Below are 13,788 nucleotides of genomic sequence, written 5' to 3' on the forward strand. Positions count from 1 at the left end.
TTTCTCAGGTGTATTAGCAGCGAGCTGGATCAGAAGTGGAGCCGCTGGGACTCGAACCAGCACTCAAGTGGGATGCTGGTATTGCATGTGAAATGTTACCCTGCTGTGCCACGATGCCAGCCCCAGCAGTATCAGTTGTCTTAAACAATGTTAAATCATACAAGCCATATAACTCTATTTCCAATAGCCTCCAGAAATATAAGATAATAGAAATAATCTGAACAAGAAAGAATGCCACATATGAAAATAAATTAAATTTACCAAGATACTCAAAAGAAAATACTTAAAAAATAAATAAGTCATTGTATCCCTGGATGGAAAAAGAGATTTTGAAAATATATTAACTATTTACAAACTAAGTTTCAAATGTAACTATATTGTAATTTAATTCTCAGTACAATTTTAGGGCAGAGACTTAATAAAATAATTTTAAGTGTGTATTAAAGAACATTGCATGATGATAACAAACAAGTTACTAAAAAATAAGAGTAACGAGAGGGCCGGCATTGTGGTGCAGCAGATTAAGCCAGTGCTTGCAAAATTAGCATCCCGTATTGGAGTTCCCTTTCATGTCCTGGCTACCCCAATTCCCATCCGGCTTCCTGCTAATGCATCTGCTAATGCAGCAAATAATGGCCAAAGTATTTGGATCCCTACCACCCATATGGGAGACCAGAATAGAGTTCCTGGCTCTTGGCCTCAGCCTGACCTAGCTCCAACTGTTCTAGGCACTTGGGAAATGAACCAGTGGATAGAACCGCTCTCTATCTCTCTATTTCTTGCTCTCTCTCTCTCTCTCTCTCATTCTGCCTTTCAAATAAATAAATAAATCTTTTATAAAAAAAAGTAGCAAGGAAGGAGCTATCCTTCAAAATATTAAAATATACAATAAACTACAATTTAAAAATACTTCAATAAGTAAATAAAAGCAGAGTGAAAATACAGAAAAAAACAACAACAGATATTGTAATAGGAAATAAAGAGGCCAAAAACAGGCAGGTACATCATAAATCAGACAGGGTCTTATGAAGAAAGGATGGTGTTTTAACCAGCTTGTTGTTACTTTAACAAACTACCCGTGAGAAGCCTCTTAGGAGGAAGAAAGCTTTATTTCATCTTACAGTTTGGGGGTTCCTAGTCCGTGATTAGGTGACCTATCAGCCTGACATCCGATGAGGGTGGTGAATGGTGGAACCTATTTAGAGAAAGGATCACAGAGATGCTGGGCTGAATTGGGCTTGCATAAACAACCCTCTCTACCTTCCTTGGGAAGCCCCAATGACTTAAAGAACTCCCATTGGTGCCATAATTAGATCAAGACTCCACCCTTAACCCATTAACAATTAACATTAATCCATTAACATAAGGCTTTGAAGGCCAATCCTCTAATGCATGGGCTTTTTTTTGGGGGGGGGGGCAGCCAAACTATTATACAAACCATAAAATTTCACCCTGGACCCTAGAGGTTCATATCCATCTCACAATGCCAAACATATTCATTTTATCTCCCAAAATCCCAAACTCTTAATGCACTAGCATTGCTCAAAAAGTCCAGTTTCATGAGGCAAACTCCCTTAGCTATAAGGCCCTCATTGTAAAATCAAAAACAGTTGCATTCTTCCAAAATACAGTGGCAGGACAGACACAAGGTATATTTTTCCATGCCAAAGGAGACAAAAAAATAAATGGGATTGATCGGAGCAAGCAAGACCAAAACCCAACAAGGCAAACATTAAGTCCCGAAGTCCTATGTAGGCGCACTATGGTGGAGGCTGGGCTCCCAACAGCTTGAGCAGCCCCGCTCCTGCAGTATTGCTTGTTGCGGCCCATGCTTTTCTTCCTACAAATGAGAACTTCCTCTCTGTAGCTCCACACGGCACTGCCCTCATGGGGACTCCCTTAAACTACTCCGACCCCACACTCCATGTGGCATCGTCCTAGTAGAGGCTGTGTGCTGGGGCTCTACCCCCATGTCAAGTCTCTGTCTTGTCTCCTACTTTGTCCAAAACAGCCTTCGAAACCTAGATGGGGGCTTCCATGCCTTCTTAAGCTGTGTGCTTCTCTACCAACACAACTACTTTCTGATGCTGCACACAACTCATCTCACAGTTTTATTACATACTGCCTCTTGACGGTCCCATGCAGGGACGTCAGCCCGGAGCACAACTCTGCATAGCCCCCTCGGCTTTCCTTTGAAATTTTGGTGGCAGCTGCCACGACCCTCTAACTCTTACATTCTGCATGCTGGCAAAACCAGAGTATCACATGGAGAGTGATGCCAAGGCCTACCGCTGACGGGGGCTGTACTTGGACCCACTTGAATCAAGCATTCGGCCTTTGAGTCAGAAACCAGAGCTGAGTCCACAGATCTTTCCTGAAAGAGTTCTGCCCTGGAAGAACTTTGAAACAAGTTTTCACTTCTAAGTCTCTGTTGGGACTGTGACAGAAGGGTCTGGAAGATCTCTGAAATGCCGTCAAGATCTTTCTCCCTTGTCATGCCCATTAACATGCAGCTCCCTTTCACTTGGGCTAATCTCTTTAGCAAGCAATTTCTCCACTCACTTGGTCCCAAACACGCTTTTTCTTTTCCACTCCTCCTCTGGAGCAGCTGGAAATTTTCCAAATCTTTCCACTCTACCCTCTTTGGTCCTGATTCTCACTATACAACGAATGGCAGCCAATAACACCCATGCTGCAGCCTGAACACTTTGCTGTCTTGAAATCTCCTCCAGCAAACAAACCAGCTCACTACCTTTAAGTTCAGCCTCTCACAAAGTCTCAGGATGGGGGCACAAAAAGGCCAAGTTCTAGGACACCATGTAACATGGATGACCTTTAAAATTCCCAAGAGAATCTCCTCTCTGAGACCCTATCAACTCTGCCTTTAATGTCTATTAATGTTCTCATCTTCAGAACCCTTATCAGAGTCACTTAGAACACTCTGCTGCATCCTAAACATTCTGTTCTTGCTCCTCCAAACTCTCCCAACTTCCAGTAAGCCAATGCCAAAGGCTGCTCCGCCATAGCAAAGACCCCACTCCTCTGGTACCAATGTTCCATATTATTCTGATTTTTGTTATTGTAAAACATTATGTTGAGGCAGCCACTATTTTCCTTCAAAACAAACCTTTAGAATGGCACTCTTATACCCAAAAGTTTCTGCATAGTTAAGTTCACACTTTTAAAATAAAACCCAGGTAAAATATAGTTGAAAATCTATTGGCTAGGCAAGTACTTGCTGAGCACAAAAGTCAAGATGGAAAGTCATGAAGGAAAATGAGAATAGATCTAACTGCATAATAGAAATCTACATTCCCCAAAAGTCACTATAAATGGTGTCAAAAGGCAACAAAATGTTTCAAAAGAAATGGCAGATATATTCAATAACAGAACATCATCAAGTAGAGTTTACAAGTTCAAGTTACAATTGTCGTACAAAAGCATTTATGTGTTACATATGATATGAAGTGGAGGATACCTGGTACAGCAAAGTATTCAGGAGCATGAGACTGAATGTCAGCTCCACCATTTGCTAGGAGCCTTCATTATGCCTCAGTTTTACCATCTGTAAAATGATAATAGTAGTACCAACTTACAGAGTCGTTGAGGGTGTTAGATGAGAAAGTGCAGCCTGGCACAGAAGAAATGGTAAATAAATGCTAACTATAGTAACACTAGCTGAAGTACAGGGACATAATTAGTTATACTTTTTCTCTTGGTTATCCCCTCCACCCCCATCCATGTTAGCAACAAGTGGAGATAGAAACACGGAGATCCAATCAATGAACATTGGATCCATACAGAATCCTAAAGGTCAACTAAATTGAGTTATAGAGGCAGTTCCACCTGTGACCACTAGCCTACCTTCTTTTTTTTTTTTTTTTTTTTTTTTTTTTTTCCCAGAATGAAACACCTGTACCCCAGCTGCAGGCCCAACCCCTGCAGGAGTGAGAACATGCTCCCAGAGGTGAGCCTTGCTGGACAGAGCTGCCAGATGCATACTGGGAACCAACCAGTAATTTGAAGAGGGACCGCCAAGCCTTGTGACTTCATGGGATTGTTGAAGGAGGGACTGACTGAGCCAATACCTTCTCCCAGCTCAGCAGCCAGAGTTATCATTCTGCCTTAGGAAAGTAGTTCAGGTAGGCGACAAGTTTTTGCCATGTGTCTTCCCCCTGGTCAGTGAAGAAGGGGCCCCTCCCCCACCATGGAAGCAGGAGGAGAGAGGGCTAAGTGGCACCCACCTACCTTATTATCTGGAAATGATTTAATATGAAGCATTTGCAAAGGAGTATTTTACGGCCATTCAAAATCAAGGTTTTGGGAAAATGTTTCCTGACTTTAGAAAAGTGTCATAAAATCATGTGGAGGAGATGGGGAAAATAGGATGCTGCTGTATATTCTTATTTGTGGAGAAAAACTCTAGGAGAAACACACTAAAACATTGAAAATTTATTACATTTTGGTAGTAGAATTATGTGTATATTTAGGGCATCTTTGAGAAAATAGGAAGATTTTCATCATCAAAACAAGAGAAGGCAATATTGTGGCTTGGAGGGTTAAGACACTGCTTGTGACATCACCATTTCATAGTAGACGCTGGTTCAGGTCTCAGCTGTTCCACTTCTGTTCCAGTTTCCTACTTAATGTGCCTGGAAGGCAGCAGATGATGGCCCAAATACTGGCATCCCTGACACCCTTGAGAGACCTGGAGGGAGTTTCTGGCTCCTGGCTTCAGCCTGGCCCAGCTCTGGCTGTAATGGCTATTTGGGGAGTGAACCAAAGGATGGATCTGTGTGTGTGTGTCCCTTTCTTCTGTCATCTCCCTTTAAAATAAATAATTTTTTTAAAAAAAAGATGCATGCATAGGCTGGTGCCGCGGCTCACTAGGCTAATCCTCCGCCTGCGGTACCAGCATCCCGGGTTCTAGTCCCAGTCGGGGTGCTGGATTCTGTCCTGGCTGCTCCTCTTCCAGGCCAGCTCTCTGCTGTGGCCCGGGAGGGCAGCAGAGGATGGCCCACTTGGGCCCTGCACCCCATGGGAGACCAGGAGGAAGCACCTGGCTCCTGGCTTCAGATCGGCACAGCGCCAGCCGTAGCAGCCATTTGGGGGTGAACCAATGGAAGGAAGACCTTTTTGTCTCTCTCTCTCACTGTCTAACTCTACCTGTCCAAAAAAAAAAAAAAAAAAAAAAAAAAAAAAAAAGATGCACACATAACAGAAGACACAAATAAATTAATTGTTCAGATGATTTTAGATCCTAGGGCCTCTCTATGGAAAAGTCAGCTCATATGTAGACAAGATACCACCCAAATCAAAACGCAGCAGGTATCTGAGACAGTGACTGAATGGGTACGTGGTGAGGAGACAAGAGGAGGCAGCTTCCCTCTTCCTGTCCTGAGGGAGGTATGTGCCATATAAAGAAATGAGACTCCTTTGCAGGGAAAATGCTTCCACATAGAAAAAAAAAATGAATTCCTCTACCCCTTTATGGATGACTTTAATTTTTATAGTATTGTACCTTTAAGTTTTCTATGATTCTTGTTATTTTAATATTCAGAAATAAAAGAGAGGAAATATGACCGATTACAATTTCTATCCCTCAGACTAAAAGGGCTTTCATTTAGAAGGATTAAAAGTACATGGTTTACTTCTTGGCAATGAGATTTTAGAAATGGGTCAGATAGAAGGAATTTTTTCCTTCGTTTCCATATGCACAGCTGCATATTTTTACAAGCGTGCATTATTTTTGAAATTAAAATATAAACTATTAAAATTTGCATTTTAAAAAGTATTTAAGATACAAACTTCTACATCAAGAAGCAGGAGAAAGAAAAGTCAAATATATATATATGAATGAACTTCAAAGTTTATGGTTGAGTTTAGGTATACTACAATCCACTTGGAAGCTAAGTATTTATATCAGGACTCTGTGAGGTTCAAGGGCACCAAAAGGGCATTATAAATATTAATAAAAACTTCAAAAGCTAAAGCACATTTTTATGGAGTTAGGAGCATAAACTGAAAGAATTAATTTGAGAAGGAGAAAGCAGTGCTTTTCTATGGTTGTTTTGTTTTGCTTTTGCTGAGAAGCCCAGTAGTTCCAGCGCTGTCACAAAGAGGAAAGGTGGTTAGCCTGTTGTTTGGAACAAGAGCAATGCTTGCCTGTGTGTCACGCCACACAGAGACTCACAGAGGGTCAGGAACAGTGTTCTCATTGTGGAATTTGCATCTAAATGTCCAGTTACTGATGTAGTCCTGAGGTCTTCCAGAAATGAGGTCACCAATTCTGCAGCACATGTGTGTGTACAGGTGTGTGTTTTCCAAAACCTGATACCTGATACCAAATGTGAAGGGCAAATCACAACTGCCTGACTGGCCTCTTGAAGATGACAACAAAATTAAACAGGCAGAAAGGATGTGACTGTCCGAGATGTGGGGGCTGAGTGGTGAATTCGCCAGCGCGGTGATTAGAGGAGACAATACCTTCCCCACCTTCCAATCAAGCCATGTCTCCCTTACGGACCTGAGAACTGCAGCGTTGAGTTTAATCATCATGAGACCTTGTTCTATTTACCTGGTGCCTTGCAGCCTAAGAATTTGGAGGACTTTGTAGACAATATCTTGTTTATCGACACATCGCCTTCTGAAAGGCGAGCTGGAGTGTTATCTGCTTTTTACAGGCTGGGAACCCAAGGATCGTAGGCAGATCTTCCATGTGCCCTGGTGAGCCAGGAGGTACAGAATGGAGCGCTGTGTGTTTTGTCACTGGAAAGGACCCAGGCTAGTGCACACTCGGGGTTCAACTTTGCCTTCCCATTCAAAAGAATTCTGTTGATGACGAGATAGTGCATCTATGCCAGAAGATGGAGGAAGCAAACGACTCAGGAAAAGTCCCTTTGGGGGTGTGAAAAGGGGGTTTCCTTGACCACGAAATTCCTGAAATTCCACCAGCAGAGTTAAGACATTGCAGTTTCAAAAACCCCTGTAAGGTGTAAACACCTCTAGAGGCACACTACACTTAGCCACTTTCAGATAATAGCACTGCAATATTAATTAATTCATTATATTTGTCTCTAATTATATTGCTAGCAGAATCTTGAGTCTCAATGGGATGAGACACAGCACAAATATATTCAACAGAAAGAGGGAGTGTAAGACTACGTTCCAAAGTCTCAAATCCTTTTTGAAAAGAAGCTGCATGTTAATTAATTTAATAGGCCCAGGCCATTTCTGATAAAAATACAATAATGTAGTAATAAGAAATGGTCCCAGTTCAAGTCTTGCTGGCCGTGCACGCACTGTCAGGCAGCCACTCCGAGTCTCTGTTTCTCCTATTTTGTGAGAAAAATCACAGAGTATCTTGGTTGGGGTTCCCCAAGGGCAATCTTGAAACAAGCATGGGGAGCAAGTTTGGGCAATAATCCCAGGTAGCACAGAGAGGGGATGGGGAAATGAGGTGGGGAGGGAGGAAAATCAATCACTGTGGCCTTGATAAGGGGTTCCCCTGTTGACACCCGCTCTCAATCCCTGGATCCTCTGGGAGACCTGCAACCCGCCTCAGGTTGTCCCACAAAGGGGAAAGAAATCAGGGAATCTTTCTAGGAATTCTCATCCCTCAAAGGTCAAGGGTCACTCCCGAGCCTGTGGACTCCCCGGCATTCGTAGCTTAGCCCATGGCTGGGCTGAGCATCTTCCCATGAGGCCATCTTAACACACATCCTTAGGGACACAACAGTCAATCCAGCCAGGCTGCAGCATACCTCCTGGGGTAAACAAGGAGTTAGAGGCGACACCACTAGCACCATATACATAGATGCATCACATAGCTGTTGAGCTCATGTGGTCAGAGAACACTGTGAAGGGGGCTGGGCATCAGATACATGGTTAAGGCACTGTTTGGAGTAGCTGCATATTGGAGTAGCTGGAAGTGAGTCCCTGGCTCTGCTTCTAATCCAGCTTTCTGCTAATGCACACCCTAGAAACAGCAGATGATGGCTCAAGTATTTGAGTCCTATTGCCCACAGAGGAGACCCAGATAAAGTTGCCAGCTCCTGGCTTTGGCCTGGCCTAGCCCTGACTGTTGTGGACATTTGGGGAATGGAACATGAAACTAACTCGCCCCCTCCCCCACCATCTTTGAAATGAATGAAAATGTAACATAATCATGTGAACAAATTGTTTAGAATACTGTCAGGTACATGGTAAAGAATCAATAAATGGTCGTTGTGATTGTTAACGCATTCAAAAATCAACTCAGGCCTAGTCTGACTGTGATAGTGGGGCACTCAAGGGTCTAGAGGTCAGAGCCAGATAGGACTGGGATGCTGTAAGATGTGAGAAGAGTGACAGTAGTACACGTGTGAGGGTGAACAGGCAAATGCCATGTTTTTCTGAGTTCTGCCTGTAGCTGATCCAGCCAGAGCTGGTGCCCCATAGCTAAGGGAAGCAGAGAGAAGAAAAGGAAAGCCTCCTGCCCTCACCACCAGGCTGCAGGACACAAGCTTACCTTTTCCGTGGGAACAAGAACTGCAACTGAAAAGGGAAGTTGCAATCATGTTTCTGGCTTAACCTGAGCTACCACAAGCTTCCCTGAGGTTTTGCTTCGACTTAACCCTCATGAATCCCCACAAATTAGCTCCCAGGGAAAACATGGCTGTTTGAGAGGAGAACGGGCGCCTTTAGCCAGGCAGCGGTGCCTGGCCGTCGCGTCGTTGCAAGGTGGAAGATAATGGAGCGAGGCGGACGCCTGTGGGCAGGTGCAGCGTCCGCACTAGCTGAGTGCATCATGGTCCTCTGCGCCCGGCCTTGGGCTTCTGTCACCCTCCTCTCTGAACGCCGCTCACAAAAGGAAGCGGCGTTGTTTGGCAGGTGGGAAATCACTTCAATTGTGCTATTTTTCTGTTTACTCAAATAAATACAGGGATGCTTTTATTTTCCACAAAGAATTGTTATCGCTATTGAGTCTATGTTGCCTCAAAAACACCTTTCTTTTAGTATCAGAAGCAGAGCCTTCCGCTCCTCGGAGAAGCGACGTTCTTTAGTAGACTGGTTGGAAACTTGCAGAATGCTCAAAGGGTAAGACAAATTCCAGAATAAACCATATGGAAACTTTGCTTTCTGAACACCAGCAACTAAGATTGCTTCCTCCAGTGGGGTTGGCCCTGACTAACTGGAACATGAAGGAGAGCCGTGCAGGGCAAGTCCAGGGTGGTCCTGGACCTCACAGGACTGACCTTACAGGACTCTGTATTCTCTCTCTGCATACTCTGAGCCCCATCTTGCCCCACATGCCCACGTGTGCTCACAACCATGGTCTGTGCAAGGCTCACTCCCTCTCTGAGGAGCAGGTGCTTACTGAAACCTGGACCAGATCTCATATTGCAGCGAGCTGTGTACAGCATTTGCTGGATTCACTTGTGATTTCCTTCCACCACCCACCATTCAAGTCCCGACTCCTGCAGGAAGCCTTCTCTACCAGCTGTCTGTGTCGTTGCCCGGCCAAATCTCTCTAGGATTCCTTCTTGTCTGATTTTGTTTTTATCTTTCTAATCCATAAAATTGAGGCTAATTTATATAATAAAAGGAAATAAGCAAATATACTATATATGTTGTTGTTTGTTAAAAAGATGTATTTATTTACTTGAAAGGTAGACTGACAAAGAGAGAGACAGAGAAAGAGAAAGAGATCTTCCATCCACTGGTTCACTCTTTAATGGTCGAAGGGCCAGGGCTGGGTGGGGCCAGAGCCAAGAGCCTCATCTGGGTCTCCCATGTGGATGCAGGGGCCCAAGCACTTGGGCCATCTTCTGCTGCTTTCCCAGGTGCGTTAGCAGGGAGCTGGATTGGAAGCAAAGGCAGGACTCAATCCCAGACACTATGATATGGATGCGGTATCCTAAGTGGCAGCTTAAGCCACTGCATCCTAACCAGTGTGCCATGGAAAATATGCTTTTGTTATTGCCTCACGTGTCCTTGGTCTTTCTGGTCTGAGTCAGCATCATCACCATTATTATCATCTTCAAAACAAACGATACATGCTTTAGCCTATGTCATTCTCCAAACACAGTGAGAGAGATGACAGTATCTCCATTTTACAAAGAAGGAACATGGAGCTTGGATGTTTATGTATCTTGAACAAACGATTGTGTGGCTAATAAGGACAGTTCCAGACTCCACCCCCATATCCTGTGGTCTAAACCCCTTCATACTTCTCCTTTGCCCCATCTCCTCGGTCTCTGGGCTCCGGGAGACCATCTAGCACAGTCCCAGGTGTGGGTTCTCCTCCAATAAAGGCTATAATATTAATATCTTTCATGTGTGGGGCACCAGGCTCGGAAGCGCCTTCTACCTGCATTCTTTTCTTGAATTCAAATGACAAGAATCATGATAGTGATCTGACAGGCAAAACTCTGCCTTCTCTGCTTAAAAAAGAAAACTTGAAATTCAACATTCCCGATCCACAAGAACAACCAGTAAATGATATCTACTTAGCTTTATTCTTTTCCCCCTCTCTCTTCAGGGTGCACATTCCTACCACACATGTGTCCACCTTTCTCCTTGTTTTGCCTCTGTAGAAAGTGAATTTTTTTCCTCTAAGCAAAGCATTCCCCTGGTGGAAGTGACACACATGTGTCAGTGGAGGAGTCAACGTCTCACAGTTGAAGGCTGGTTATAACCTCCTCATCTGCAGAACTTATAACTCAGCAGTAAGAATTTTCTCTGCAGAAAACTGGGGCATAATCAAAGCTTTCAATGGAGGGCAGAAAAGGGAAATCACGGAAAATCAATTCTCTGTTTTTTAGGTGTGGAATAGAGATAAAGGAAGTGTTCTCTCAACTATTTTGTAAGCAATGAGATATGATAATTTTTTCCTCTTTAAGGCCAGGACTTTTCTTCAGTTCATGGTGTGACCTCACTGTGTCCTTCCATGGGCTAATCTTATTTCCCCTTGAGTAACCAAAAGAGCAGAATCACACATTTTGGTTAAGAGCTTGGTATAAACACTGAAACGGGTCACCATCACAATGCCCCACTCATTAATTGTATGCGTTAATTAAGATCTTTAACAAACTTTCTAAGCCCGTTTCCTCATCTGTGAAGTGGGGATAATAAACCTACCTCAAAAGATTTTTTATGAAGATTAAATTAGAAGGCGAAGAACTTAACGTATCTGATAGAAAGTCTTTAGCAAACTGGAGTTGCTGATATGTATAAAATCATTTTTAAATTATACTTTTAAGTTCTGTTTTGCTCAAGAGATTTAAGTGTCCTGCAACATAGTAATGACAATCATCAATAGAGGCAGTAAGTCACAGCAGAAAAAAAAATAATACTGTGGGACATAGTAAAGTTTTGTTTTTGGCTAATGCCAAGCTGAGGGTGAGTTAACATGGCCAGATGCAAAGGCTGTGCTCTGAGTGTGACCTGAACTGGATCGTGGATGTAATGGTGATTAAGAGGTGATTGAATCATGAGGGTAGAGACTCAAGGATGAGATGGGGTCCCTGATAAAATGGCTTGGGTGAGTGGGTCCATTCCCTTCCCTTTCTTCCACCATGTGTGGACACAAGGGTCCTCCCTTATAGAGGATATGTTTACAAGGCATCACCTTAGAAACAGAGCAGCCCTCAGGAGACAATGGACCTGCTGGTGTCTTGGTCTTAGACTTCCAGACTCCAGAACTGTGAGCAATAAGCAACTGCTATTCCTTACAGACTACAGTGTGTGATTGTTGTTGTTATTGTAGCAGTACAAATAGACTAAGGCAGACACGTTCCTAGGTGGTTCTTCTCCGGGTGGTGACTCAGGGATCTGGGCTGTTACAGTTAAGGGGCGTTTTCCATCTTTCTTGTGTCACAACTCCCAGTCACTTGGGAGAGGAGGGAGAGAACAGAGAAGTCTTTTGGATGCCCACCTTCTGATATCCTGCCCAATTGCTTGACCTCATTTAGACACAAGGGCTAGGAATGCTTCTTAGCTGTGTTCAGGAGAGGAGAAGCAGGTAATGAAGAAACTGTCAGAAGGAATAGACAAGGAAGTTATGTCAACTTTAGTTTTTATGCAAGTAGGACCTAAGTTTTAGAGGCATGTTAAAAAAACATTTAAACAGAAAGTAAGACTGCAGTGGCAGAAGGCAGAATTTTGAAAAGAATAAAAGCCTGATTCAGACATTCCCTCACTTCTCTCTCCTCTGCTTCCCCTTTTAACAGTATCCTTCTCGGTCTTCTCACCTCCCAGACTGAAAGCATGGGACCCTCAAGCGAGCCTGTCCCTGATAGAGCTGTTTTGCATTTCAGACAATGATGTCCATTAAAAGATGTCTTATTTCTTCTGAGCCAGATTGTTTCAAAGATGACAGCTAATTAATCTGATAAAGTAATTTATGCAGCTAGAATAATAGTTATGGTGGGAACTGTGCTAGTAGGCCCAAGTAACCTGTATTTTAAAATCTTTCTTCTGGAGGCCATGCCTTACCCAAAATAAATTGCTGTTATGGTCAGAAGCCCCACTGGCAAGAATCTCAGTGCTCATGGCCAGCTCAGGGAGGACATATGTGTAGTAGGAGCAGCTGATGGGAACTCTCAACATCTAACTATTCCTTTTCTCTGAACATCTGTTTTAATTGGGGGTGGAATGGTGAATTATAGATCTTTAAAACATTTTGATATTAGGTTGAATCATCTGGTTAGAAAGGGATCTTAGAAAAGCACTACATAGTTGGGAAAGAATTTTATGTAGCTAAGTACAGTTCTTTTTCTTTTTTATTAATATAAGGAGAAAAGATATTATGCATTTCATAGGTACAATTCTAATAAGATAACCATACTTCCTTCACTCCCCCCCAAATCCCCTACTTCCCTTCTTTCTTTTCATGAATTTTTGCTAAGACATAATTTTAATCCACTCTATAATCACAGGCTTAATTCACCATTAACCATAATATTCAACAAGTAAAAAGTAGGAAGACCACAGTTCCACAGGAGTATAAAAATATCACAAGATACCCATTTCATTTCCATACATTTTTTATATTTGATATAAACTGCCACATGTCAGAGAAAACCCATGAAATCTCTTTGTCTGAGACTAGTTTATTTCACTAAGTATAATGATTTCCAGTTTTCTCCATTTTGTTGCAAAAGACAGGATTTCATACTTTTGTATGGCTGAGTAGTATTCCATATTGTATATATACTACATTTTCTTTATCTTGTCATCCATTCATGGACATCTGGGTTGATTTTATATCTTAGCTATTGTCAATTGAGCTGCAATAAATGTGGGGGTACAGATAACTCTTTCATATGCTGATTTAACTTAGTTTATACACAGGATTCTTGATAGATTTTGCTTTCCTTCCTTACATGGGAACATGTTAATTGTGTCTATAAATCAAAATCCCTCATTGACTATTGATTGGGAAGAATCACATTAGGCCCTTCTTCCTGAAGACAGGATGTTGTGAAGGAACCCAGATCCCTTTAGCATGAACTGTTTTCTTCTATGTTCATAAAGCAGTAACTTCTGGCTTCTGCATCCTGAAGGTGAGAACTAAGGTTGCTTTTTCAGATGTAGTAATGTGGGAAATAGACCTTTATGTACTCCTCCATGGTGTGAGGGAGAAGAGCTACTTCCTTCAAGACTTCAGAAACAAAGGAAAGGAGAGAAACAAGGCTTGGCAACTGGGTCAGCTGTAGACAGAACTTCCCTACAGGGACGTGTCTTAGGAGCCCAGCTCCAGAACTGTCTCCGAGGCCAACTTTTACTTGCAGTGCCCTTTTCCTC

The 13,788-nt window shown here is 42.8% G+C and overlaps 1 long non-coding RNA gene across 1 annotated transcript in view; it reads right to left on the minus strand.

Annotated features, from left to right (window-relative positions):
* Positions 1-6,504: 6,504 nt before the first annotated feature.
* The window catches only part of LOC127489896 (uncharacterized), a 126,312-nt gene continuing 119,028 nt past the window's right edge, over positions 6,505-13,788 (minus strand). The window contains exon 4 of the long non-coding RNA XR_011390594.1: positions 6,505-12,016. This is a non-coding gene — a long non-coding RNA (uncharacterized lncRNA). The remainder of the gene's footprint in view (positions 12,017-13,788) is intronic.

This window comes from Oryctolagus cuniculus, chromosome 7, assembly GCF_964237555.1.
Source record: "Oryctolagus cuniculus chromosome 7, mOryCun1.1, whole genome shotgun sequence".
NCBI classification, from domain to species: Eukaryota; Metazoa; Chordata; class Mammalia; order Lagomorpha; family Leporidae; genus Oryctolagus; species Oryctolagus cuniculus.